Raw genomic sequence first — 18379 nt, 5'->3', positions numbered from 1 at the left:
ATTCTGATTGGTTTAATGTAATAACTCCAAATATACAACTGTGAGGTGTTACTTTGCATTGGGAAAAATATTTTATTTATCTTTTTATAAACAATACAAAACATACAAACGACAACATCATACAAACATTTATTTATTTTATTTTATTTCACCTTTATTTAACCAGGTAGGCAAGTTGAGAACAAGTTCTCATTTACAATTGCGACCTGGCCAAGATAAAGCAAAGCAGTTTGACACATACAACGACACAGAGTTACACATGGAGTAAAACAAACATACAGTCAATAATACAGTATAAACAAGTCTATATACAATGTGAGAAAATTAGGTGAGAAGGGAGGTAAAGGCAAAAAAGGCCATGGTGGCAAAGTAAATACAATATAGCAAGTAAAACACTGGGATGGTAGTTTTGCAATGGAAGAATGTGCAAAGTAGAAATAAAAGTAATGGGGTGCAAAGGAGCAAAATTAATTAATTAATTAAATACAGTTGGGAAAGATGTAGTTGTTTGGGCTAAATTATAGGTGGGCTATATACAGGTGCAGTAATCTGTAAGATGCTCTGACAGTTGGTGCTTAAAGCTAGTGAGGGAGATAAGTGTTTCCAGTTTCAGAGATTTTTGTAGTTCGTTCCAGTCATTGGCAGCAGAGAACTGGAAGGAGAGGCGGCCAAAGAAAGAATTGGTTTTGGGGGTGACTAGAGAGATATACCTGCTGGAGCGTGTGCTACAGGTGGGAGATGCTATGGTGACCAGCGAGCTGAGATAAGGGGGGACTTTACCTAGCAGGGTCTTGTAGATGACATGGAGCCAGTGGGTTTGGCGACGAGTATGAAGCGAGGGCCAGCCAACGAGAGCATACAGGTCGCAATGGTGGGTAGTATATGGGGCTTTGGTGACAAAACGGATTGCACTGTGATAGACTGCATCCAATTTGTTGAGTAGGGTATTGGAGGCTATTTTGTAAATGACATCGCCAAAGTCGAGGATTGGTAGGATGGTCAGTTTTACAAGGGTATGTTTGGCAGCATGAGTGAAGGATGCTTTGTTGCGAAATAGGAAGCCAATTCTAGATTTAACTTTGGATTGGAGATGTTTGATATGGGTCTGGAAGGAGAGTTTACAGTCTAACCAGACACCTAAGTATTTGTAGTTGTCCACGTATTCTAAGTCAGAGCCGTCCAGAGTAGTGATGTTGGACAAGCGGGTAGGTGCAGGTAGCGTTCGGTTGAAGAGCATGCATTTAGTTTTACTTGTATTTAAGAGCAATTGGAGGCATGAAGAGGCATTAAGAGCAACATGAAGTACATCACACCTGCCCAGACCCACTAGAACACACCTCCTTCTCCATTAACTACATCACACCTGCCCAGACCCACTAAAACACACCTCCATCTCCATTATCTACATCACACCTGCCCAGACCCACAAGAACACACCTCCATCTCCCTTAACTAGATCACACCTGTCCAGACCCACTAGAACACACCTCCATCTCCCCTAACTACATCACACCTCCAACTGCCAGTTGGTTGCATGAATAACTATGATTACTAAATGTTACATAATTGTAAATATGAATTATCAAAACCAAATGTACACCGCTTTGTTAATATGTATTGGCAATACTTCACTTAATGGTGAGGCATGGAATAATAAAACATGTATATTTTTTCAGGCTGAATGTTTGAAATATGAGGTGATTTGAGACATGCTTCTTCAGTAGTGGAATAAAGACAATTAGCACTTGAATGTTGTCAAGAAATACTGGAGTGATGTAAGATTGTTAATCAAATTGATTATAGACTCAATTTATTATACTGCGTCCAGGCTGCAAGTACGTTGAAATTAAGTTGTTTTCAAGTCATTGAAAAACAACAACCCGAAAAGACATCTCAACTTTCACTTTCAACCGAACATATATTGGACTTCGGGCATCTTTTTAATGACATTTTGGGGTGTCCAAATCAATAACCAATATGCATTAACAGTTTGATAAATTGAAAATCATAACATTTAAACAAACGTGCAACAATAACCATTTTACTTTTTAAAACAAGCTCCACAAGCACCAGAAACACTGTTGTTTTGACAGTAGCAATAAATCACTGATATCGATTAGAAATCAGGTTGTACATGATGTTGGAACTGACACACACAAAAAAACACCTGGAAATGGAAGATATCTTTTACCTCACTGGTTAGAGGACAACCTGCAGAAGACAGTCAGCTACATCTTGGAGTGATGCATTTAAATGTAGGGGTCGCTAAACAAAGGAATGCAACACTTATTTGTCATCACTCATCGATATCACGTTGAAATCAATTGTGCCGAGAGGGGGGAGATGAGGCTGCAAGTCCTGTTAAAACTAACGCAGCAAAAACCACACGGAATCTGGGAATAATGTGTACACCACTGGTTAGAGGACAATTAGGAGAAAACAGACAGATACATTTTGAAGTGTTGCATATTGAATGAGGTGGGTCACCAACGTGGTAAGTGGAACAACTCTTTTTTTGTTAGTCAATTTTTGTGACCAATTCAGGCCTAGATTTCCCCCCTGAGGCTAATATCCATATCATGTTGAAATCAATAGAACAGAGGACAAACATTTAGGGTTCTACATTGTGACGTCATTAAAATAATTCCTCTACAATGTTAAAACATTCTACATTGTGACGTCATTAAAATACTTCCTCTACAATGTTAAAACATTCTACATTGTGACATCATTTCATTGATATCATGAAACAACTCCTTCAACTATGTATTTTCTGATGTTTAATCAGAGATCTTTTATCAGAGTATCTCTTGTCACATTGATCACAGCTATGAGGTTTCTCTCCTGTGTGTGTTCTCTGATGTGATACCAGGCTGTTTGACTGAGTAAAACTCTTCCCACATTGAGTACAGCTATAAGGATTCTGTCCTGTGTGTGTTCTCTGGTGCAAAGTCAGCTGGCTAGATGTAGTAAAACTCTTCCCACAGTGATCACAGCTGTAAGGTTTCTCTCCTGTGTGTGTTCTCTGGTGTACTATCAAGCTGCTTGAGTGAGTAAAACTCTTCCCACATTGAAGTACAGCTATAGGGTTTCTCTACTTTGTGTGTTCTCTGGTGAGATTTTAAATGTCCTGACGAAACAAAACTCTTTCCACAGTCAGAGCAGCTAAAAGCTTTCTCTCCTGTGTGGATTCTCTGATGTCTTTTAAGGTCTGCCGAGGAGGTGAATTTCTTCCCACAGTCAGAGCAGCAAAAAGGTTTCTCTCCAGTGTGACTTCTCTGGTGTAGTTTCAGTGAATCTGATCTTAAGTAACTCTTCCCACAATCAGAGCAGCAGTGAGTTTTCGTTTTGGGTCTCCGCTGGTGTTTCTTGAGGTGTTTTGATCTGGATGTGGAGAGACTCTTCACTTTCTTGTCAGCATCATGATGTTGTTGAGGCTCCCCAGAGGATCCACGATAGTCACGTCTCTCTCCTGTGTGAACAACAAAGTCAGACAGATGATTAAAGGCCACAACAGCAGAAGTCCACTGTAAAAGGTGATGCCAACAGCGTAGCCATGATGTTGTACAACAATTGTCTGTAATGAATGTAATAATTTGACAATTGTCTGCAATTTTGATTTTTTTTTTTTAAACCACATGATTATTTGACAATTGTCTGCACTGTTTATTTTACAGTTTTTTTTTTTACAGTTGCTGAACCCCTAAGCAGTGAGTGTAGGTTATTACAGTTGCTGAACCCCTAAGCACATTATTAGTTGCTGAACCCCTAAGCAGTGAGTAACAGTTGCTGAACCCCTAAGCAGTGAGTGTAGGCTTACAGTTGCTGAACCCCTAAGCAGTGTGCCAGACAAAATTGCCGCACAATTTCCATATATGTTCAGTTGAACTAAGGCATGTAAACTCAGTTTTTCAAATTCCTGACATTTTAATCCTAGTAACAATTCCCTGTTTTAGGTCAGTTAGAATCACCACTTTATTTTTATGAATGTGAAATGTCAGAATAATAGTAGAGAGAATTATTTATTTCAGCTTTTATTTCTTTCATCACATTCCCAGTGGATCAGAAGTTTACACACACTCAATTAGTATTTGGTAGCATTGCATTTAAATTCCTCCTGACAGAGCTGGTGTAACAGAGTCAGGTTTGTAAGGCCTCCTTGCTCACACACACTTTTTCAGTTCTGCCCACAAACTTTCTATGGGATTGAAGTCAGGGCTTTGTGATGGTCACTCCAGTACCTTGACAATGTCAAATCACCAGTCTCAACGATGCTGGCCTTCGAGGCAGAGTTGCAAAGAAAAAGCCATATCTCAGACTGGCCAATAAAATAAAATAAATTAAGATTGGCAAAAGAACACAGATACTGGACAGAGGAACTCTGGGAATTCAAGCTACCCATGTTTACTATTATAATAAATAAACTATTACTGTTAAAATAAATGGGAAATCTAAATACGAATTACAGATTTCTCAGGCATTTATTTTGTGGATGTATCGAAACCGTCTAGAATGCATCCACGATGTCATAATGATAGTTTAACCAGGTTTCTAGGCTATATAGTATATTCTAGAATGCATCCATGATGTCATAATGATAGTTTAACCAGGTTTCTAGGCTATATAGTATATTCTAGAATTCATCCATGATGTCATAATGATAGTTTAACCAGGTTTCTAGGCTATATAGTAGAGGTCGACCGATTATGATTTTTCATACCGATTATTGGAGGACCCCCCCAAAAAAAAGCCGATACCGATTAATCGGACGATTTAAATTTAAAAAATGATTTTTAGAAATGACAATTACAACAATACTGAATGAACACTTATTTTAACTTAATATAATACATCAATAAAATCAATTTAGCCTCAAATAAATAATGAAACATGTTCAATTTGGTTTAAATAATGCAAAAACAAAGTGTTGGAGAAGAAAGTAAAAGTGCAATATGTGCCATGTAAGAAAGCTAACGTTTAAGTTCCTTGCTCAGAACATGAGAATATGAAAGCTGGTGGTTCCTATACCATGAGTCTTTAATATTCCCAGGTAAGAAGTTTTAGGTTGTAGTTACAGTGCCTTGCGAAAGTATTCGGCCCCCTTGAACTTTGCGACCAATTTTTCAGTTTTTGATTTGTTAAAAAAGTTTGAAATATCCAATAAATGTCGTTCCACCTCATGATTGTGTCCCACTTGTTGTTGATTCTTCACAAAAAAATACAATTTTATATCTTTATGTTTGCAGCCTGAAATGTGGCAAAAGGTCGCAAAGTTCAAGGGGGACGAATACTTTCCGAATACTTTCGCAAGGCACTGTACATATGAGATGAGTAATGTAGGGTATGTAAACAAAGTGGCATTGTTAAAAGTGGCTAGTGATACATTTTTACATAAATTTCCATTATTAAAGTGGCTGGAGTTGTCAGTATGTTGGCAGCAGCCACTCTATTAGTGGTGGCTATTTAACAGTGATGGCCTTGAGATAGAAGCTGTTTTTCAGTCTCTCGACCCCTGCTTTGATGAACCTGTACTGACCTCGCCTTCTGGATGATAGCGAGGTGAACAAGCAGTGGCTCGGGTGGTTGTTGTCCTTGATCTTCATGACCTTCCTGAGACATTGGGTGGTGTAGGTGTCCTGGAGGGCAGGTAGTTTGCCCCCGGTGATGCGGTGTGCAGACCTCACTACCCTCTGGCTCTCCTTACGGTTGTGGGCGGAGCAGTTGCCGTACCAGACAGTGATACAGCCCTACAGGATGCTCTCGATTGTGCATCTATATAATATGTGAAAGACTATTGGAATCTGTGTGGGTAGCTGGACAGGTAGGATGACTGACAGTGAAGGTGAACAGGTGGTCACGTGTCAGGTGACAGAGGAATGGATGAGACTGAGGCAGGAATTCCTTTAACCATAAAGTGGTATATTTACTGAGTAGTCTGTGCTGCATCACAAAGGAAACAAATAACATGTGTCCAATCAAATTCATAATCAAAGATCAAATCATATCAGTCATTACATTTACATTTACATTTAAGTCATTTAGCAGACACTCTTATCCAGAGCGACTTACAAATTGGTGCTTTCACCTTATGACATCCAGTGGAACAGCCACTTTACAATAGTGCATCTAAGTCTTTTAAGGGGGGTGAGAAGGATTACTTTATCCTATCCTAGGTATTCCTTAAAGAGGTGGGGTTTCAGGTGTCTCCGGAAGGTGGTGATTGACTCCGCTGTCCTGGCGTCGTGAGGGAGTTTGTTCCACCATTGGGGGGCCAGAGCAGCGAACAGTTTTGACTGGGCTGAGCGGGAACTGTACTTCCTCAGTGGTAGGGAGGCGAGCAGGCCAGAGGTGGATGAACGCAGTGCCCTTGTTTGGGTGTAGGGCCTGATCAGAGCCTGGAGGTACTGAGGTGCCGTTCCCCTCACAGCTCCGTAGGCAAGCACCATGGTCTTGTAGCGGATGCGAGCTTCAACTGGAAGCCAGTGGAGAGAGCGGAGGAGCGGGGTGACGTGAGAGAACTTGGGAAGGTTGAACACCAGACGGGCTGCGGCGTTCTGGATGAGTTGTAGGGGTTTAATGGCACAGGCAGAGAGCCCAGCCAACAGAGAGTTGCAGTAATCCAGACGGGAGATGACAAGTGCCTGGATTAGGACCTGCGCCGCTTCCTGTGTGAGGCAGGGTCGTACTCTGCGGATGTTGTAGAGCATGAACCTACAGGAACGGGCCACCGCCTTGATGTTAGTTGAGAACGACAGGGTGTTGTCCAGGATCACGCCAAGGTTCTTAGCGCTCTGGGAGGAGGACACGATGGAGTTGTCAACCGTGATGGCGAGATCATGGAACGGGCAGTCCTTCCCCGGGAGGAAGAGCAGCTCCGTCTTGCCGAGGTTCAGCTTGAGGTGGTGATCCGTCATCCACACTGATATGTCTGCCAGACATGCAGAGATGCGATTCGCCACCTGGTCATCAGAGGGGGGAAAGGAGAAGATTAATTGTGTGTCGTCTGCATAGCAATGATAGGAGAGACCATTATTATTGATAATTATTATTATCATTATTATTATTATTATTATCATTATTAACATAAGTTAGGGAACTCAACAGTCCAGTTCATTAAGAAGTCAATAGTAATCATCCGCGAGTCATTTAGGCTCGTAACTATTTATCATAAATCATGAAAGAATACAAACAGTGAATGGTTATACAATCTATAATCCCCATGATCAAAGTCAATCAGTTAACAAACAATGACGTTTCTCATTTCACTCTTTCAATTGTCTTCATGTGTACATATAATTAATTTCAATACACATGAACCATATCGATTACATAATTGGCCTATGAGGATCCGTAGGGCCGTGATCATTGACAATTCACATTACACAATATGTTTGAAGCGTGCGCTCCAAGCCGCGCTCCGCGGTAATAACTATTAACAGTAACTGAATGGCCCACTCTCCCGATCGCCACAGATAATTCAGAAATGTAACATGAAAGGTAACAGAGTCGGTGGACTTACGTGGATTCATGGACGCACAGAACTTCTGGATGAGATGGAGTTAAGGAAGAGAAAGCAGCGAGATCAGGCGTTGGTAATTTCCTCCTTTTATGGAGTTGAGATCTGTCGGACATTTCCACCTGACCTAATTAAAGCGCCCCTGGCCCAGCTGAGTAAATGGCAATGAATTAAAGGATTATTCCCCCAACTCCATGGGCCTTTTCTACAAATACCAATCAGGTGTTTGACGAAATTATTCTTCAGACGTCATTGATCACGTGCTGCTGATAAAGTGAGACTGCTTTGAATTATTCCGCTTAGCGACTTCAGTACATGCCTCATAGCTCCAGTCTCAAACTTAACCACGTTCCTGCTGAAGAAGAGACGGTCGTCTGGATGGAGAAAGAAGCTCTCGTGAAAGAGGTGGAGGAAGAGGAGGCTGTTACAATACAAAAAAAAAGTAGAGGTTGAGGCTGTTACTGTGAAAGAAGAAGAAAATGACGTCTCAGTTAAAGAAGAGGAAGACTACGTTTCAGTGGAAGAAGAAGAAGAAGCAGAGGAGGGGGAGGTGACGGTCTCATCGAACAATGAAGAAGAGGAGGAAACTGGATGTCTGGGCCCGGTTTCCCAAACGCATCTTAAGGCGTCCGATGGTTCTAACGATGAACCGGCCCTGATTAACACTAGTAAGTACAGTCTTAACAGAAGCACAAACTCTGCGGTTGTTGAACTGATGTGTGGTGTTAAAGGGGAAATTTGCAATTACTACATCCATATTGACTTTTAAATGTATTTATAGGCATTGATTCTTGGAGAATATAACGCATGCCTTATGAGCTTAGTTCAACTGTTTACCCCATCAGATCACCAAATAAGATTTTTTTTACTCCAATGTTTAGAAACAATGTAAACCAACACTGTATAGCCTCAACATGGTTAACTATAATGTTGATATCATGGATGGTCAGTCCTTTTATCCATAGGTCTGTCTATGAATTTGAGAGTAGTCACATTTCCCATCATCTTATTACCAAAACAAAATAGTGGTGGAATTACAGCTTTGTTATTGGTTGAACTGCAGATTGGTTGATTGATTGTTGTGTTGCTTTTTTTAAAGGGGCAACCTAGTTTTTAAACAAACAAAATGGCTGCCCAGAGACCTGAGCTGTGTTAGAATACTCATACTAACTGCACTATTTGTGATGTTAATGTTATGTTAGCTACACTATCCTTACAAAACGCATAGCATATCTTTACAGCAGTATGTATCGGTATGTTAACTAACTACCTAACGTTAGTTGGCTACTTATACATCAAAATAGTACTAAATTAGTACTATACACGCAGTACTTTAGGGCCCGTAATGCAATTCTTCAGGAAATGGGCGTGGCTTCAACGTTTTCAGATTTGAAGAAAATGTGGGAATATATGCATACGTTACACGTTATGTTAGCTACACTATCCTTACAAAACGCATAGCATATCTTTACAGCAGTGTGTATCGGTATGTTAACTAGCTACCTAACGTTAGTTGGCTACTTATACATCAAACTTGCCAGTCTAGTAACTATATTCTAACTAACTACCCAATGTTTATTGACTTGATTAGAGAGCAGAATACCTGATGAATTTAATAACGCTCAAAGAATCAGTGGTTATATAGTAAATGGGTCTTTCTATAACTGCTAGTGTAGATTTCCTGTTGGGGTCAAATTGTTAGAGCTGTTAAGTCATTTTATAACATTCTGACAATTAATTTCATGCCATTACATTAAAGGCGAAAGATTGTCTTTTCTTAGCAAGGTGTTGCTCAAATAATGTTAGCTGCTAATCGCTAGTTAGCGGGCTCGCTAGCGTGCTAAATGTATGAAGAGTCAGAGCAAACATAGCTAGCTAATACTGCCTGGTACCAGGGCTGTTGTAGGCCTAGATAAGCATGTTTGTGCAGCGGTATCTTATCAGAAAGGAGTAGGCAAAGTATGAATATGTTGGCTTGCTAGCCAGCTACATGAAGTAAGAAAACAACATGTAATGTAACATCTAATTAGGATCAACTGGAAATACTGACCATCACTTTGGTTCCTACCATGTCTTCTTCGCTGAGGTTTGTCAGACTACACTCATCAGGTGTATTGCTGCCACCTACAGTAACCAAAACACAAAAAAATGGGATTAACAAATCATACTAATTACCTAAAATAAACACGAACCAAATTCACTCCACTACCCTGAATTGCAAAAAAAAATGGTACTATTCAGATCCCCACACAGGTTCATGAACCTGAGAGGGCTGGAATGTCTTCATTCAGTTCTCCCTGTAACATTTTGTCTGAAGTCCTGGAGATCCAGAAATCCATTTGCCGCCTTCACAATGATGTCTAGCTTCTTAGATGTTTTATTAGTTTAGTATTAATGCAATTTATCCATGCGGCAGTGAGGGCAATGCAAACACAATTTTGTTGTAGAAACTCCTCCAAACTAATGCAGAAACTGCTAGTTTTAGACGAAGGTTGCTAATAATTTATTAATGCAATTTATCACTTGCGCTATAAACACAACAAAGTCCACCTTGTTCAATATTAGTGTGTTGGGATCCTTCTCCTGCATGGCTTCACTGCAGACTGTGGGACATCCACTACCTTCTCCTCTCTACTCCTTCAGCTATTTTCACTGCCTCCACATAGGATACCTGCTGGATGGGCCTGATCATCCTAGCTACTGTGACATCCTTCATCCGTACAGTGCACTCCGGGAACTCGGGAACGTGATTCCTATCACAATTACAACATGCTTCATCTGACTACGACATATTTATTCCTTCAACAAACACTTGCCACATGTCCAACCTTTTTTACAATTGTAACACTGCAGCGGCTTCTGTATATCTCACTTACCCAGGTTTTTCACAAGATGGGAGAACCACTTCACCAAACCACAGTAAAACCTTCAGTCTATCATTTGTTTTAATCAACATGCATCTACCTGAAATGTTACCCTAAACCACAATAAGCTTTCTCCTTTTGCGCTGTTGACACATAATCGGCATCATACCGCTCCTGGTCACTCGAACCGATTCCACTTCACCATCTTTGAGACCGCAAACCGGTCACCCCAAAAAAACATCCTTGCTGATAATTCCCACTCCGACCATAAACTGCTGTTCATTACCAACTTTAGCCCTTTTCACTCCACTGTTCTTCACTATCGTCCACTCAGTATCAACAACTGTACAGAGTCAATGGGCATCAGTTAGTTGAGGTAATATGTACATGTAAGTAAAGTTAGTGACTGTTCTTCACATTCCTCCATGCAGTCTCGACAACTGTACTCACGACAAGAGAATCCCACAATACTTCCTCCATTGTTCCTCCAGTCATCCCCTGGACTCCCTCACTCTGCTGTGAAAGATGTGAGAGTTTGTGTTCTCAAAGTAGCATCTATATTGTTTTCATTCCAGCACATCTGTTGCTTCACCAACTTGTTATCTCTTTCGTCTCCACTACTTGCTGTCATATCCCTTCCTGATGTTCCTCTCTTGGATGTCTCCACCATGCTCCTACTCTGTCAGTAATTCCTCCCTGGTTTATTAATTGGTAGTCAAACAACAATATATTCAAGGTGCTGCACATTCTATTCCAAATCTAGAATTACTATAATTAGGGTTTCTGGGATAATGGTGTTGATGTGAGACATGACCAGCCTTTCAAAGCACTTCATGGCTGCAGACGTGTGTTTTGAGTATGTAGTCATTTAGGCAGGTTTCCTTAGTCCCTTTGCCCAAGAACACTGTGGTGGTCTGCTTGAAACATGTTGGTATTAGACTCAGACAGGGGATGAAAATGTCAGTGAAGACCCTTGCCAGTTGGTCAGCGCATGCTTGGAGTACACATCCTGGTAATCCGTCTGGCCCTGTGGTCTTGTGAATGTTAACCTATTTAAAGGTCTTACTCACATCTGCTGCGGAGAGCGTGATCACAAAGTCGTATGGAACAGCTGATGCTGTCATGCATGTTTCAATGTTACTTCTATGCTCGCTTCGAGGAAAGTAATGTTGCTCGTCTGGTAGGCTCGTGTCACTAGGCAGCTATCGGCTGTGCTTCCCTTTGTAGTTTGCAATAATTTGCAAGCCCTGCCACATCCGACGAGGGTTGGAGCCGATGTTCAAGGGGTATATCAATCTCCCCAGGGTAGCAGTAATAGATTGAGATATTTGTCCACAAGGGGATAGGTGGCTCATTATTGGGATTCATTGCTGATTGCTACCTGTAGCTCACTATGAAGTGTCTATTGATACAGGTAAAGGGCCCTGTTGCAGATTGGTGGTTGGTAGCTGAGGGAACAAGCAGGGTTGGACACAGCCATGTTATTATCCCACACAGTCTCTGTGGTTCATATAAACCCCATTCCTGGGAATTAGATTTGATTACAAATCGTCCCAGTCTGTTACCACAGAAGGGGGTCCCCGTTTGTCTCTTTTCCAGCTAGGTTGAGGTGCTTTTTCATTTCCAGAGTCCGTTTATTTTGGTACTGTCCATATGTAGCTTGTTTTTGGTCACAGAATGGCTGAATAAGTACAACATTTTACCTGGAGCTAACTATGCAGAGCATAGGACATATTGAATGACTAGCTTCCCTCCAGGTCTGAGGGCACACGCTCTCCAGTAGGCTTAAATTAAAGATACGGAAAATAGGAGTGGCAATATAGTCCGCTATTATCCTCAGTAATTATCCATCTAGATTGTCAGACCCTGGTGGCTTATCATTGTTGATAGACAACAATAATTCTTTCACCTCTTCCACACGGACTTTATGGATTCTAATTTACAATGTTTCTTTCATAATTTGGTCAGATATACTTTGAAGTGTAGTGTCAGCATTCGCTGCTGGTATATCATGCCTAAGTTTTGCTAATCTTGCCAATGAAAAAAATCATGAAAGTAGTGGGCTTTGATGAATGAGCCATCTGATTCAGTTAATGATGGAGCAGAGTTTGCCTTTTTTCCCAAAATTGTATGTACGGTTCTCAAAAGCTTTTTACTATCATTCTTTGTCATTTGTCTTTGTCGTTTTTCTTCTTTTTATTCAGTTTAGTCACATGATTTCTCAATTTGCAGGACGTTTGCCAATCGGTTGTACAGCCAGACTTATTTGCCATTCCTTTTGCCTCATCATTCTCAACCATACCATTTTTCAATTCCTCATCATTCGAATGGGAGTTTACAGCTTTTACAGTCATTTTCTTAATGGGTTCATGCTTATTAGTAACTGGAATAAGCAATTTCATAAATGCGTCAAAGTGTCTGGTTGCTCCTCATTACACACCACAGAGCAGCAAATATTTGTTACATAATCAACATATTAATCACCCGTTTTTACTAAATAATTGCGACACACAAATGACTTGAGGGAACCAGAGATCAAGATGTCCTAAACATAAGAAAAAAACTCTTCCTCCCGCTGCTGCTGGCCTTCGTGAATTCTGATGTTATGCTCCTGAAGTTTTCAGTAATAGACTAAAACAGCAGTCGGCAACGTTTTCCATTTGTAGTGCAAATTTATCTGACCATTTCTACTGATCTGGTGCCAGTTATGATTTTCATATTCTCATTTTACTGGAACAATTTAATTTATAATCGTATCTCAAAATCATTGTCTGTGACTAATCTATATTCTATATAAATAGAAATAAACATTATTTAGATTTATATAATTTTTTATTGCCATTGCCAACTATGTAAAAATAGCCTACCTAAAGCCAACAAATAAAAACATCTAGAAAATATCCAGATAAAAATAAATCACATTGGCTGCACATGGCCTGTCTACATAGTTGATACACTGTTTAATGTTTAATGTTCTATCACCTAGGTCTGTCTGAAACAACATGATAACAACATTGTATAAAATATTCTGGGCTCTCAGTTTCCCGCACCAGTGAGTTTGGGACAGACACAGCTGTAGGCTATTTGTGAAAGGGATAAGAAGTAATCAGGTATTGTATGACATTTCCGCTGGATCAGAGCATTACATTTTTCCCTTTCATGTCGAGTGGTTATCAAGAGTGAGAGCTGGAAATATTTTACTATAATCAATAGTTCCTCAAAGTATTTGTAAGACTTTGTTTACTTGCTGTTTGAGGTGAAGAAAAAATTACTTTGAGAAGCTCCACAAATCATTAGTGGTGGTGCGTAAATACTATCAGACATCCCCAAATAGGTGCATCACTCTCTGCATCGCCCTCTGTTTGCTAAAATGCTATTTGGTTGCAGAAACTCCTCCATGCTAATGCGGAAACCGCTAGTTATCCCAATACCATAGGATGATCTAGAAGAAAAAGAAACGCACACCTATTAAGACGAGGTGCTGGCTAGCGGAGTAGAAACTTGAAAATAAAAGAAAGCCGCACACTCTTGGAGCTCAAATGCAAAAATGTAATACCTCGAAACGCTTTCTTTTATTTTCAAATCCCAATACCATAGACCTACTGTAGACTCATAACTTTGCCTAACAACAATCATAGACCTACTGAAAGGTAGACCAAAAGTTGTCTGGCACACTGCTTAGGATTTCAACAACTTTAAAAACGTATTTCTTGCATACAATCATCAATGTTACCACTAATGGGGAAAACAAGACAAAATATGACTGTTGTTCACTTGACTGTCTTAAGACGAATGTCAAATAATTCACATTCATTCCAGACATCATTGTTTGAACAACATAATGGCTACGCTGTTGGCATCACCTTTTTACAGTGTATTTTTGCTGTTGTGGGCCTTAAACCACCTGTCTGACTTTTTGTTCACACAGGAGAGAGACCTGACTATTGTGGATCTTCTGGGGGGCCTCAACAACCTCATGATGGTGACAGGGCAGAGAAGAGTCTCTCCAAATCAAAACACCTCAAGAAACACCAGCAGAGACCCACAGGGAAGAAATCTCATTGCTGCTCTGACTGTGGCAAAGGTTGCAAATCTTCATCAGAACTTAAAATACACCAGAGAACACACACAGGAGAGAAACCTTATAGCTGTGGTCAATGTGGGAGGAGTTTTGTTCAAGCTAGCCATCTGACAGTACACCAGAGAACACACACAGGAGAAAACCTTACAGCTGTGGTCAATGTGGGAATAGTTTTACTACAGCTAGAAGTCTGACATTACACCAGAGAACACACACAGGAGAGAAACCTTATAGCTGTGGTCAATGTGGGATGAGTTTTACTACATCTAGCGGTCTGACATTACACCAGAGAAAACACACAGGAGAGAAACCTTATATGTGTGATCAATGTGGGAGGAGTTTTGTTAAATCTAGCCATCTGACTCAACACCAGAGAACACACACAGGAGAGAAACCTTATATCTGTGATCAATGTGGGAGGAGTTTTGTTCAAGCTAGCCATCTGACTCAACACCAGAGAACACACACAGGAGAGAAGCCTTATAGTTGTGATCAATGTGAGAAGAGTTTTACTACATCTAGCCAGCTGACTTCAACACCAGAGAACACACACAGGAGAGAAACCTTTTAGCTGTGATCAATGTGACAAGACATACTCTGATAAAAGATCTCTGATCAAACATCAGAAAATACATACATGAAGAAGTTGTTTCATGATATCACTGAAGTAATTTCACAATGTAAAATGTTTTAACATTGTAGTAGGAGTGTTTTAATGATGTCACAATGTAGAATGTTTTAACATTGTAGTGGGAGTATTTTAATGATGTCACAATGTAGAATGTTTTAACATTGTAGTAGGAGTATTTTAATGATTTCACAATGTAGAATGTTTTAACATTGTAGTAGGAGTATTTTAATGATTTCACAATGTAGAATGTTTTAACATTCTAGTAGGAGTATTTTAATGATGTTCTACCTGTTCAATTGATTGCAGCATGATATGGATATTAACCTCAGGGGGAAATCCAGGCTCTGAATTGAAAGAGTATTATTAAACAAAAAGTGACTAACAAAAAAATAGCTGTGTTCCACTTCCTGTGTTGGTGACCCACTTTAATCAACATGCAGCACTTCAAAATGTAGTGAGCTGTTTTCTTCAAGTGGAAAAAAAATGCATGTAGTATGATAATTTTTGCAGATGTTTGTATATATACACACATGAAAGCAGTATAATAAATTGGTCTATAATCAATTTTATTAATATGGAGGACCAGCCTATTACCTACGATGGTGTGATGTAATATGGAGGACCAGCCTATTCCCTATAATGGTGTGATGTAATATGGAGGACCAGCCTATTACCTATGATGGTGTGATGTCATATGGAGGACCAGCCTATTACCTATAATGGTGTGATGTAATATGGAGGACCAGCCTATTACCTATGATGGTGTGAAGTAATATGGAGGACCAGCCTATTACCTATGATGGTGTGATGTAATATGTGTAAAGTATGGTGTGATGTAATATGGAGGACCAGCCTATTACCTATGATGGTGTGATGTAATATGGAGGACCAGCCTATTACCTATGATGGTGTGAATATGGAGGACCAGCCTATTACCTATGGGTGTGAGTAATATGGAGGACCAGCCTATTACCTATGATGGTGTGAAGTAATATGGAGGACCAGCCTATTACCTATGATGGTGTGAAGTAATATGGAGGACCAGCCTATTACCTATGATGGTGTGATGTAATATGGAGGACCAGCCTATTACCTATGATGGTGTGATGTAATATGGAGGACCAGCCTATTACCTATGATGGTGTGATGTAATATGGAGGACCAGCCTATTACCTATGATGTAAACTACAACAGAAATAACTTCAAATGTTTTACTTCAAATTTAACCAATCGTTTGCAATCATGACTTGAGTGATTCAAGTAAACCAATGTTTTGGAAATACATAACGCCATCTAACCAAATAATCAAAGCTATACAGTATGCAGTTATCTTAGCCAGCCAGCTAACGTTAGCTATTTATCCAAATAGCAATTAGCCTAACAAGTGTAGCCAACCAGCACGGAGACCATTTACAACCAAACTAACAAAACCTAAATGTGTTTGCAGATCAAAAGATCAGAGACATAGAGAATGATGGACAAAATTAATATTCAGACGTCATTGATCAATGCTGCTGATAAAGTGATACAGGCATCGGCACACTGCTTTGAAGTTTACTGTTTAGCGATTTGGACACGTGCCTCGTAGCTCCGGTATCAAACGTAACATCCCTACCGAAAAGTTGACAAAACAAAAAGGAGCAACCATGTTAATTTCCTCTGTTGTTTTGTGCCCACGGCAAGAAGGCACCAGAGCCTACCCTGCTATCGGGTTCCCACTAGATAACACAACCACACAGTTCATGAAAAGCATGAGGTGAAGCTTGAGTTAGATATCGACCTAGTGTGACCATCCTGGTCCCTCAAGTCAGTGAGTCAACACAGGAAGGAGCAATGAATGGATAGTTCATTTATTTCCAAAGCTGCAATGATGGGACACACACAGTATGGATGAATGATCAGTAGTGACGGGATATAAATACCACTCCCACAGCAATTCTACATTAATCTGCCCTGTAATATACTAACAAAAAAACTATTGAAATGTCTATCAAAGTCATTGTGATCGTATAGTGGATTTAACAATTCCTACTAATTCCTAATTTACTATATAAATGAATCAATTGTTTCCATGTGTCTCATATTCACAACATCAGAATATCGCGTCATCCATTTTAGTATCACAATATATCAAATTGACATGGAAAATTACTCAATGTCCCCCTCAGGTGGCGAAGAAGTATAATACACCTAAACTAACAAAACCGGGCTGATAAACTGGCTGGTGTTCATGAGTTTATAAAACATGTACTTTATACTTTTGTCATAAATTACCTGCATTGATGAGACACACAGTTTATTTTTTTATTTTACCAGGCAAGTCAGTTAAGAACAAATTCTTATTTTCAATGGCGGCCTAGGAACAGTGGGTTAACTGCCTGTTCAAGGGCTAAACCTTGTCAGCTCGGGGATTTGAACTTGCAACCTTTCGGTTACTAGTCCGGTTACTAGCTCTAACCACTAGGCTACCCTGCCGCCCCCACAGTGTGGATGAATGATCAGTAGTGAAAAGGGTAAAAATAGCACTCCTAAAGATGCATTTTCCAGTTCGATACCAACTTGAAAGAGGGATCTTTAGCATAGAACCCACATGGAAAAGAGATTTGGCAAATAACATATAAACAGGCTTATTTGACGCCAAACCAACAACAGTAGTTTCTAAAACTGCTAATGTATGATTTAAAACGTGGATTTTATGATGTAATGTCAATTTTATACATTTCTATCCCAGAACCACTCAATTTTCAAGTTCTCCATAAATCTGCTGTGGATTACCCAGAATCCCACACCTTTATCACACGAGCGGAGCAGCGGTCTAAGGCACTGCATCTCGCTGGAGGCGTCACTACAGACCCTGGTTCAAATCCAGGCTGTATCATAACAGGCAATGATTGGGAGTCCCTTAGGGCAGCGCACAACTAACAGCTCAAAAACCACACGGAATCTGGGAGTAATGTGTACATCCCTGGTTAGAGGACAATTTGTAGAAAACAGCTAGCTACATTTTGATTCAAGTGGGTCATGAACGTGGTAAGTGTAACACAACTCTTTTTTTTTTGTTAAATCACATAAATTAGTACTCTTCCATTTCAGAGCTTGGATTTTTCCCCTGAGCCTAAAATCCATATCATGTAGAAATCAATCGATGAGGGGGCAAACTTTTAGGCTTCTACATTGAGACTATTAAAATATTCCTAATACAATGTTAAAACATACCACATTGTGACATTAATTCATTGATATCATGAAACAACTCCATGTATGTATTTTCTGATATTTTACCAGAT

At 40.0% G+C, this 18379-nt stretch overlaps 2 pseudogenes; one reads left to right on the top strand and one right to left on the bottom strand.

Moving 5' to 3' along the window:
• Window positions 1-1893: 1893 nt before the first annotated feature.
• On the bottom strand, window positions 1894-7840 carry LOC115122724 (gastrula zinc finger protein XlCGF71.1-like; annotated as a pseudogene).
• A 76-nt stretch (window positions 7841-7916) lies between these two features.
• Window positions 7917-15530, top strand: LOC135560317 (gastrula zinc finger protein XlCGF17.1-like; annotated as a pseudogene).
• Window positions 15531-18379: the final 2849 nt, after the last annotated feature.

This window comes from Oncorhynchus nerka, linkage group LG15 (genome assembly GCF_034236695.1).
Source record: "Oncorhynchus nerka isolate Pitt River linkage group LG15, Oner_Uvic_2.0, whole genome shotgun sequence".
In the NCBI taxonomy this organism is placed as follows: domain Eukaryota; kingdom Metazoa; phylum Chordata; class Actinopteri; order Salmoniformes; family Salmonidae; genus Oncorhynchus; species Oncorhynchus nerka.
The sequence above is the reverse complement of the archived record's forward strand: the minus strand, read 5'-3'. Positions and strand labels throughout refer to the sequence as shown.